This window comes from Physeter macrocephalus, chromosome 10 (genome assembly GCF_002837175.3).
Source record: "Physeter macrocephalus isolate SW-GA chromosome 10, ASM283717v5, whole genome shotgun sequence".
NCBI classification, from domain to species: domain Eukaryota; kingdom Metazoa; phylum Chordata; class Mammalia; order Artiodactyla; family Physeteridae; genus Physeter; species Physeter macrocephalus.
The window spans coordinates 12,047,344-12,056,410 of record NC_041223.1 but is presented as its reverse complement, the minus strand read 5'-3'; the positions used below and the strand labels follow the sequence as shown (position 1 = coordinate 12,056,410).

At 48.1% G+C, this 9,067-nt stretch overlaps 1 non-coding gene across 1 annotated transcript; it reads left to right on the top strand.

Moving 5' to 3' along the window:
• The first annotated feature begins 1,780 nt into the window (after nucleotides 1-1,780).
• Nucleotides 1,781-1,853, top strand: TRNAR-CCU (transfer RNA arginine (anticodon CCU)). The gene has a single exon. It is a non-coding gene; the product is annotated as a tRNA-Arg (tRNA).
• The last annotated feature ends 7,214 nt before the right edge of the window (nucleotides 1,854-9,067 follow it).

Here is a 9,067-nt window from a genome sequence, read left to right as displayed (position 1 = left end):
GGTCCGGGAAGATCCCACGTGCCGCGGAGCGGCTGGGCCCGTGAGCCGTGGCCGCTGAGCCTGCGCGTCCGGAGCCTGTGCTCCACAAAGGGAGAGGCCACGACAGTGAGAGGCCCGCGTACCGCAAAAAAAAAAAAAAAAAAAAAAAAAGGTCTTCTGCTGACTCATTTGCTCTCTGTTGCTCGTGTTTGGCTGATAATGTTAACCTTCTGGTGAATCTCCCTGCCCTGCTGTAGTTTTACCACCTTCCACCTAAAATTAGATGCAAGTCCAACCACGTCACTCCCCGGGAAGGCCCCTGTCTCCCCCAGGATTAAATCCAGCCTCCCAGCCTGGCTTCCAAGGGCTTTGTGGCCCATCCCTAACCCCACCCTCAGCCTCATCTTGCGCTGCCCCTTCCTCACTCCTGGACCCATCGTCTGCTGGGTCCCTCTGTGCCTTTGCTCTCGCTGCTCTCTGCCGGGCGCGATCTCTAGCCGCTCCTCCCCTGCCTGCATCGCAGGGCTCACTCATGTGTCAGTCCCTCTGGGCAGCCTTTCTGGGACCCCCGACACTGGGCAGCAGTCTCCTCCCTTGTCCCCGCACACACACCTTCGTTCCTACACCCACGACGTCACGTCCATATAACAGTTTTACTTTTCTCTTGAAACATGACAGCGTTTCTTGAGCCATTTGTTAGCAATGGATCCAACCCATTTTGTGAAACCACATCAGTTTATTTCAAATAATTTTTCTGAGTAGAAAAAATATAACTCCTTCCCCGCAAACAGGATGATCTTTGAGGTTGATTGAGAAGAGTGTGCTTCCTTGTCACCCATGTGGGGAGTAGTATTTTACCTGAATTTCTATTTTTGAAAGCGCTCTTTTAAAATTTCTTGTTATTGGTAAATATCCCATTGAACTGTTATATGAACATTAAAGTTAAATACGTGGCTAATGTGAAAACGGTCTTCTTAGAGAGTTAGCTCTTTTTGTCAAGTACATGAAAAAGGCCTGGGTTCAGATGAGCTGAGATGCCTGGTCAGTTCTGCACTCTTTCTGGGAAGAGCTTGAATTTCAAGAGCTCCCCTCAGCCGCCCCCTCCACAAATAAATGTGGGGTGAAAACCTCAGTGAACTGAGGATCGCACGTGGAGAGAATTCCATCTTTGTGGAATTTCACAGCCTGTGCTCACGGAATGGCATTCCTGAGACTGTTTCGTTTGGATAAGAAGAAAAATCCTCTGTGACCCTGAAACTTCCGTTTTGGATGATTCCTGCTCTATGACTTCCTCATTGTATTCATGGCTGCCCGTGGATCCAAGATCAACCATTTCTTCATGCCTGCTGAGAGACCGCAGCTTCAACATTTACTGTTTTGTTGCCACATTATTAGGAGCTGCCTCCTGGTTTGCACTGTAAAATTCTAGAGTGTAAGCGCTTGGGCATCTATTTTCACGTGTGGCAGACTCACACTGTGGGTACACACACCCCTTTTGTTACCTCTTTGAACTTTGAATGAGATTTCAGGGGTGTGCACCTCAGGGGTAGATCCCTACCTTTGCAATGGGTACATACCCTACTCCACCCCACCTGTACTTTTCCCCCTACCTGAACCTCTGAGCCAAGGGGGAATAAACCAGCACATGCCAGCCCCACCCTGGCCTACAGGCAGCCCTCCCTTCCAGACAGACATGCATGTGCACACGTGCACATTCTTGCCTGCAATCTCCCCGCCCCCAGGCATAATACACATACCTAAAGGTTTAAGGCTCTCCTTAAACATGCACTGGATGGGGACTTCCCTGGTGGTCCAGTGGTTAAGACTTTGCGCTCCTAATGCAGGGGGCCCAGATTCGATCCCTGGTCAGGGAACTAGATCCCACATGACGCAACTAAGAGTCCGCATGCCACAACTAAAGATCCCACGTGCCACAACGAAGATCCCGCACGTGGCAACGAAGGTCCCACGTGCTACAACTAAGGCCCAGAGCAACCAAATAAATGAATAAATATTAAAAAAAAACACACACTGGATGTCCACCTGGGGGTCCAAATATGGATGAGACTGCGCAAAGGCACACCTTGAGAAATTTCTGAATATTCCTCCCATCTTTCTTTGTATATCACCCCTCTTCCCCTCCCTTAGCCAAGACGTATTTCCATGAGGCCGTATTTCTCCTGGCTCCTGTCTTTCTCTCTGTCATTGTCTTTTCTCCCTGGCAGAGCGCCAGCCTCAGGTCTCCCTGTGTGGATGTTACTGTGATGTTTTTCCAGAGGCCCATGCAGTAATTGTTCTGAGCCACTCACGCTCTGCCTCACCCTGTCATGACTGAGGGCACGGGCAGGAGGCCTTGGGTCTGGATGGGAAGCCAGTCCTGAGTCCCATCATTACTTTATTCAAACCAGTTATGCTCTCCGGTACAAACAGTTCATTGCTGGCTTGAGCCAGGGACTGATACTGTAACATCAGTTCCATTGATCTTAAGAAGACCTCTTCAGCCTAATGCGAAGTGACCTGCTGAACCACTCTCTGAGAATTTATATGAATCATATTGACCCTGCAGTCATGTCAGGTTTTATTTTTTTGAGTTTAGGCAAGTCACTGTGCACAAAAAAACCATTGGGTGAGTGTGTGCACATTTGCACAAAAAATTTTAAGTCATTATTGCAGAAAATTTGGGGCCTCACCAGTGGGATCAGAATTTTGAAAGATGTGCAAAAACATAGAGAAGAGTGAATAGCCCAGGATGGACATGAGAAGGAACTTAGGACAGCAGAAGCCTTAAATGAACCTTGGCTTGCAAAGATGCAAAAGATGGTAAAAAGGACTTTTGAAACTGTTTAGACAGAAGAAAGTGAGAATGGGGGCTAATCAGTGCCCAGCTGGAGAAACTGAGCATGGGGTAGGCTGCCATTTTTTTCCTAGGTATCACAGAGGGCATTTAATGAGCAAAGGGGTGTCAGATCAGGTGACCCCTCCAGACCTGAGAGTCAATGATTCTATGAAACAGATGTTGAAATTCTGTATGAGGTCCACAAACATCCCAGGATGTGAACTAGTAAGATAATTCTAGAACTGGAAAGATTGCCTGCTGAAGAGTTATCAGTAATTACGGCTTTTCACCTAAAATGTTTAACGCATTTTCCACAATTACTGGATTTATTCCCAGGACATAGTTTATTCTCTGGGAGAATCCTATTCGTTCAGTGGGCTCCAACCGTTAGCTGATAATACTCTGTACTTAAACAGTCCCTTTCATCTGTGGATCTCAAAGAATTTTATAAGGATTCATTAGTTCTCACATGTGACTTTCAATTTGTCTGCACACTTGTGAAATGGATAGTAAACAATTTTACACCCAGGCAAAGGCAGAATACTGAGATGGTGTCTTCTGGGTGTCTGATTGCTGGTGGCCGAGATGCCCAAATGAACTTCAGTCTCTTCCTGCCATTATTCCCGCCCTTTATGTCAGATCTTCTGACATTCAACTATCAAATAAGGTATGAAATTTGGGAGAAATTTCCAGACTTCTCATCAGCCTATGGGTTTGAGAATTATGTATCCCGTCTGGCTGTGTCTTGTATTCTGTCCCACACACAAACTCGCACACAAAGCCAGAGCTGTCTGGAAGGTTCTGGGACAGGACTGAGCACTTTATTGCTGCCTCACCATCCCCCCTCACCCCCATGTCCCACCTTTCCAGCCCCCGTTACCACTTAACGCTGTTTAACTAGTAACAGGGAATTCCTCAGGGGTTGGAGATGAAGGGAACGCTTACCTCCCACCCCCTGCAGTTCTGACTTTGACACATTTTAACAGTTAAAATCTAAACATAACCTGATGCCTTCATTTCCTCCCCATCTGTCCCTTCTTAACCCCCTGCAGTCCAGCTTGCATCCTCTCCCCTCTACTGGAGTCACTTTTTAAACGTCGCCAATGACCTCCTTGTGGAATTCCACAAGACATTTCTCGGGGTCGTTCCACTTGAACTCCTTGATACTGCTGGCCACTGTGCCCTCCTCCAAAGTCTCTTTTCCCTTGACCTCTGTGGCCCTGAAATCCCTGTTTGCCTTTCTCCTCTCTGGCCATATCTCTTTCTCATTCGGAGGACGTCCAGTGCTGTGGTCCTTGAGCTTCTCTGACCCTCCCATGGGATCAACTCTTGCCATCCTTATCTCCCACGGGATAGAGATAGCTCTCCCCCTCTCCCAGACTGAAAATCCCAGAGATCCCTGGGAAGTTCATACTTCTCTTCCTCTCATTTTCTATGTCCAGTGGCTCACGGAGTTCCTATTTTTCCCCTGAAGAAGCTCTTAGCACTCACTGCCTTCTCAACTAGGAGCCCTAGCACCCGGAGCACTGTCCCCCAAACTCTTTCGATCATGTGCATTAACAAAATCTGTACAATTCCCTCTTCCAATTTTTGACTGTTTACGTATTATGTGCTGTATTAGTCTGCTAGGGCTGCCGTGGACTGGGCAGCTTAAAGAACAGAATTTTATTTTCTCACGATTCTGGAGGCCAGAAGTCCAAGATCAAGTTGCCATCAGGGTTGGTTTCTGAGGAGACTCTTCTTTTTTTTATTTATTTATCTTTTTATTTTTGGCTGCGTTGGGTCTTCGTTGCTACGCGCGGGCTTTCTCTAGTTGCGGCGAGCGGGAGCTACTCTTCGTTGCGGTGCGCGGGCTTCTCCTTGCTGTGGCTTCTCTTGTTGTGGAGCACGGGCTCTAGGCACGCGGGCTTCAGTAGTTGCAGCACACGGGCTCAGCAGCTGTGTCTCGCGGGCTCTAGAGCGCAGGCTCAGTCGTTGTGGCGCACGGGCTTAGTTGCTCCGCGGCATGTGGGATCTTCCCGGACCAGGGCTTGAACCCGTGTCCCCTGCATTGGCAGGCGGATTCTTAACCACTGCGCCACCAGGGATGTCCCTTGATGAGACTCTTCTTGCTTATAGACGGCCACCTCCTTGTATCCCCACGTGGCCTCTTCTCTGTGTGTGTGCGGAAAGAGAGAGAGAGAGAGGCCTGGTGTCTCTTCCTCTTTTCATAAGGGTCCTATCAAAATAAGGCTGCACACTTATGACCCTATTTAACCTTTAATACTTCCTTAAGGCCCCATCTCCAAATACTGTCTCATTGGGGGTTAGGGCTTCAACATGTGAATTTGGGTACAAGTCAGTCTATAATATACATATTTTCTATTAAACGGGTATGTTCATTTAAAATACATAAATAGACTCAGAAAAAGATGAGAATTTTAAAAGGAAGTACAAATAAGAATTCTGATATTTTCTCCCCACATCCCAGGGCATCACCTCGGCTTAGCCGGGATGCCCACCCAGCATTCAAAATCACGGACCTGAGCCACGAGTGCAGCGTCCTAACAGATCTGTCCGCTGCCGGGCTTCCATGTCGTCTGCCCATCCAGCTCAACCTCTCTGTTGGCCTTTGTAAAACGGTGCTTTCTTCTTCCCCCTTCCTCAGAAAACATTAGTGCTCTGGGTCGTCCGGGAGAGGCCAGGGCAGCTGCCAGCTTGACCTTCAGGGCCCTCCAGGTCCCGACATGACCGCTGCTTCCAGCCGCGGTTCCTCCCGCCGCCTCCCTCGGTACCCCCTTCCTCCTCCTCTGCAGGTCCGGAGCCTGTAGCTGGCATCCTCCCCACCTTCCCTCTTCACTCCCACACGTTCGTCTCTCCCTCCTTGAAGCTCTGTCCCATCCTTTGGTTCAGGCTCACCTGCCGTTCAGCAGTGTTACTTCCACTTTCATGGGTGCCATCTTTCCCCCTCAACTGGATTACGGTCTCCAAAAGCTCATGGTGCAGGTTTCTTCTTCATTTTACATCCTCCTCTGAGCACAGACTCCGAGCCTGTCCTCTGTCACTGCAGCGCTCCTCTGTCCTTCTTCCAGCGGTTGTGGCTGGGTCGAGACCGCCACGGGGGCGTTGGAAGCAGCGACACCATCTGACTCGCTGTGCACGGCCTGGATGTGTTCAGGGAAGCCAGCTTAACACGGCTGAGGTCTTAAAACCTACGCCAGCTCCGCTTCTTGCTGATGCTGTTTCCCAGAATTTGGTAATACATTCTCCTAAAAATTTAATAGAAGGAAAGTTGGCTGCTCATTGAAAAGTGTACGCTTGACTGCAGACTCAGATTACCTTAATTAACGTGGACGAATGCAAGATTTATTAGCAAAGCAGCCACCTCCTTAGTGCCCAGTGGGGCTCAGGACATGCATGTAAATCATTACGGTAACAATTTCCTGGATTGAGCACTTGGCGCTCACCTACCAAAAGGTGCACCTATTCCCAGATAGCAGAGCTGGGATGCCGAGGAAGATTTGAGGTGATGAACACTCAGGGAAAGAATGACTTTGCACACTGAAAAGGCAGCAAGCCTCGAGCTCTTTCCAAACCATGAATTCTCCTTTAAAACTCACCAGCTAATGCTGGCCTGAGAATTTCAAACCAGTGGACTAAAATGAAGATACCAACTCACTTCCTGAATTTTATCTTTATGGCCCTGTGGCTGCAGTCCAGCCATCCAGTTCCCAGAGGCGTGCATGGGGGCCATGCCATTACTGGGATGAAGGCCTTGGAGACCTGTTAGCTGAAACCCACTCTTCTCTGTGAAATGAATGTGTGCAGGCTGCAAATTAGTTTCTTGGTCCAGCTTTAGGAGGGGATTGCCCCTCAAATTGCATTGTTTAATATTTAAACTATGTATCTTTTCCTTATCTACTGGTCAACTTGGCAGACTCAGCAAATGTTATAACTTTGCTCAGAGTCCAAAAGTCATTTCATAGTATATGTTTCAAGTATAATGTGGTTCAGTGTCCTGAACCAAGATTATCTCACCAACCTCTCTGAGTGTTACACAGTAGCCAAGGATACTAACGGGCCCTGTGGGTGACACCCACGTAATCTGCAGAGACCATGCAGGTAACCCTCAGGCCATGTTTGTCAGATTAAAGTATAACTGCAACAATCCTGTAACGGCTAGTTGTTGATTTTCTCTTGGTTTCTTCATACTTTTGCATAAGAGCTACCTGTATCTCTTACATGGAAAGCAAAGGGCTGAGTTGGAGAGAGGGACGGAGCTAGGAAAGGCCAGGGGACACAAAGAAATGTCTGCTAGTTGAATAGTTCTTTGAGATTTTTGTTCTTTTCATTTTCACAAGAGACCCAAAGGGAGGGAATTCCCTGGCGGTCCGGTGGTTAGGACTCCGCGCTTCCACGGCTGAGGGCCCAGGTTTGATCCCTGGTTGGGGAACTAAGATCCTGCAAGCCACGCAGCGAGGCCAAAAAAAAATTAAAAAAAAAAGAGAGAGAGACACCCACAGAGAAAGAAGGAAAGAAGGAGGGCGGGGGAGAGAAGAGAGGGAGGGAAGGATCAAGAAAAGGAGAAACGAAAGAAAAAGAATGAAAGGAAAGGAAGGGAGGAAGAAGAGAAAGAAGAAAGTAAGAAAGAAAGTCTCCCCTTGGATCCCATGTGGTTTTGTGAGGCCACCTCTTGGAGGAGGGTTTAACTCAGGACACAGCTTCCCCTCGCAGCCTCCCTCCACCGTGGCTGTTGGCAGGGGCCGCAGGGACATTACAGACGCCACCAGAGAGGGCTGCGGGGCCAGGCTTCTTGCTTCTCCGGGCCCTCGGCTGAGGCCCGTGTGGGGAATAGCCACGTGGGTTGCCAAGTCAAGCATTTTCATGGCCTGAGTCACACAGACAGAGCTTTAACTCTGTGAACACAAACCAGGCAAATAAAGAACAAAATGCCAACCCAGGAGGCGAGGGAGTGCTCATTAAGTGCCACTCTAGGCCCTCAGGGTAAGTCTCTGCACCGTTATTCTGTGGTTCTGTTCTGGGCGAGAGTAACGCAAACTCCTAAGGCCTTGTTGAGTATCAGGCCTCCTCACTGTTTTCTTTAAAGCCTGCTTGGAAGCACAAGGGCGCAAACCGGGACGGAGTTCGGAAAGTCTGCGTTCATCGTTGGGGTTTAATTAAAACACACTGAGCCTTGCAGAAGCTTGTGGTTTAGAGTAATGGAAAATTTAGGGAATCAGAAACAGAGACGGATCTGAGGAAGAAAGGTCTGATTTTCTCCTCAAGCCTCTGGATTTCTTGCCTTCCATTTCCTCCCAGACTTGTAGTTGACGCCTTCTTAAACATGTGAATTATTTTTCTAATAAAGGATTAATCAATTTTATAATCACAAGTATTTGGTATTTACTTATACAGAGGCATTATCCAAATGTTCATACTATTTCATATTCCCTTCTATTAGGTTAATTTATAAACATATATTTATCATACACCTCCCATGTGCAAAGCAAATGAAGGGTGCAAGGGGTACAATTGTGAGCAAAACTAGACCAGCCTGGCCCCCTTCCTCATGGAACTTCTTTTTTTTTTTTTTTTTTTTAATTTATTTATTTTAGCTGCATTGGGTCTTCCTTGCTGCGCGCAGGCTTTCTCTAGTTGCGGCGAGCGGGGGCTACTCTTCGTTGTGGTGCGGGGGTTTCTCATTGCGGCGGCTTCTCTGTTGTGGAGCACGGGCTCTAGGCGCACAGGCTCAGTAGTCGTGGCGCACGGGCTTAGTTGCTCCGCGGCATGTGGGATCTTCCCGGACCAGGGCTCGAACCCGTGTCCCCTGCATTGGTAGGCGGATCCTTAACCACTGCGCCACCAGGGAAGCCCGCAAAGTAAGATTTTAAGAACATTATTTTCTGGGCATTTCTTGTCAAAATCAATGTACAAGCAATCAATCAATTGGTCAAACCAAACAAACTCGATACCGTGTTGGGGGTTAGGGGCTAATATCAGGCAGGTCTATGAGAAGTTTTATCTGTCATCATAGCCCCTCCTCCCCAGAGCAATAAATAATGATACAATACTCCTTGCGTTCAGCTGGCTGTGTCAGTGACCTTAGTCAAGTCATTTGATTTCTTACTTTCCTTATCTGTGAAGTGAGGGTTTGGGCTTAATGATCTTTGAGCACCTTTTTTATTACTATCAACACACTAAGCAGGTACCTGCAGTGGTGGCCAATGCTTTTACACTTTCCTGTCCACGCCGCCCTCCCACATACGACACAAA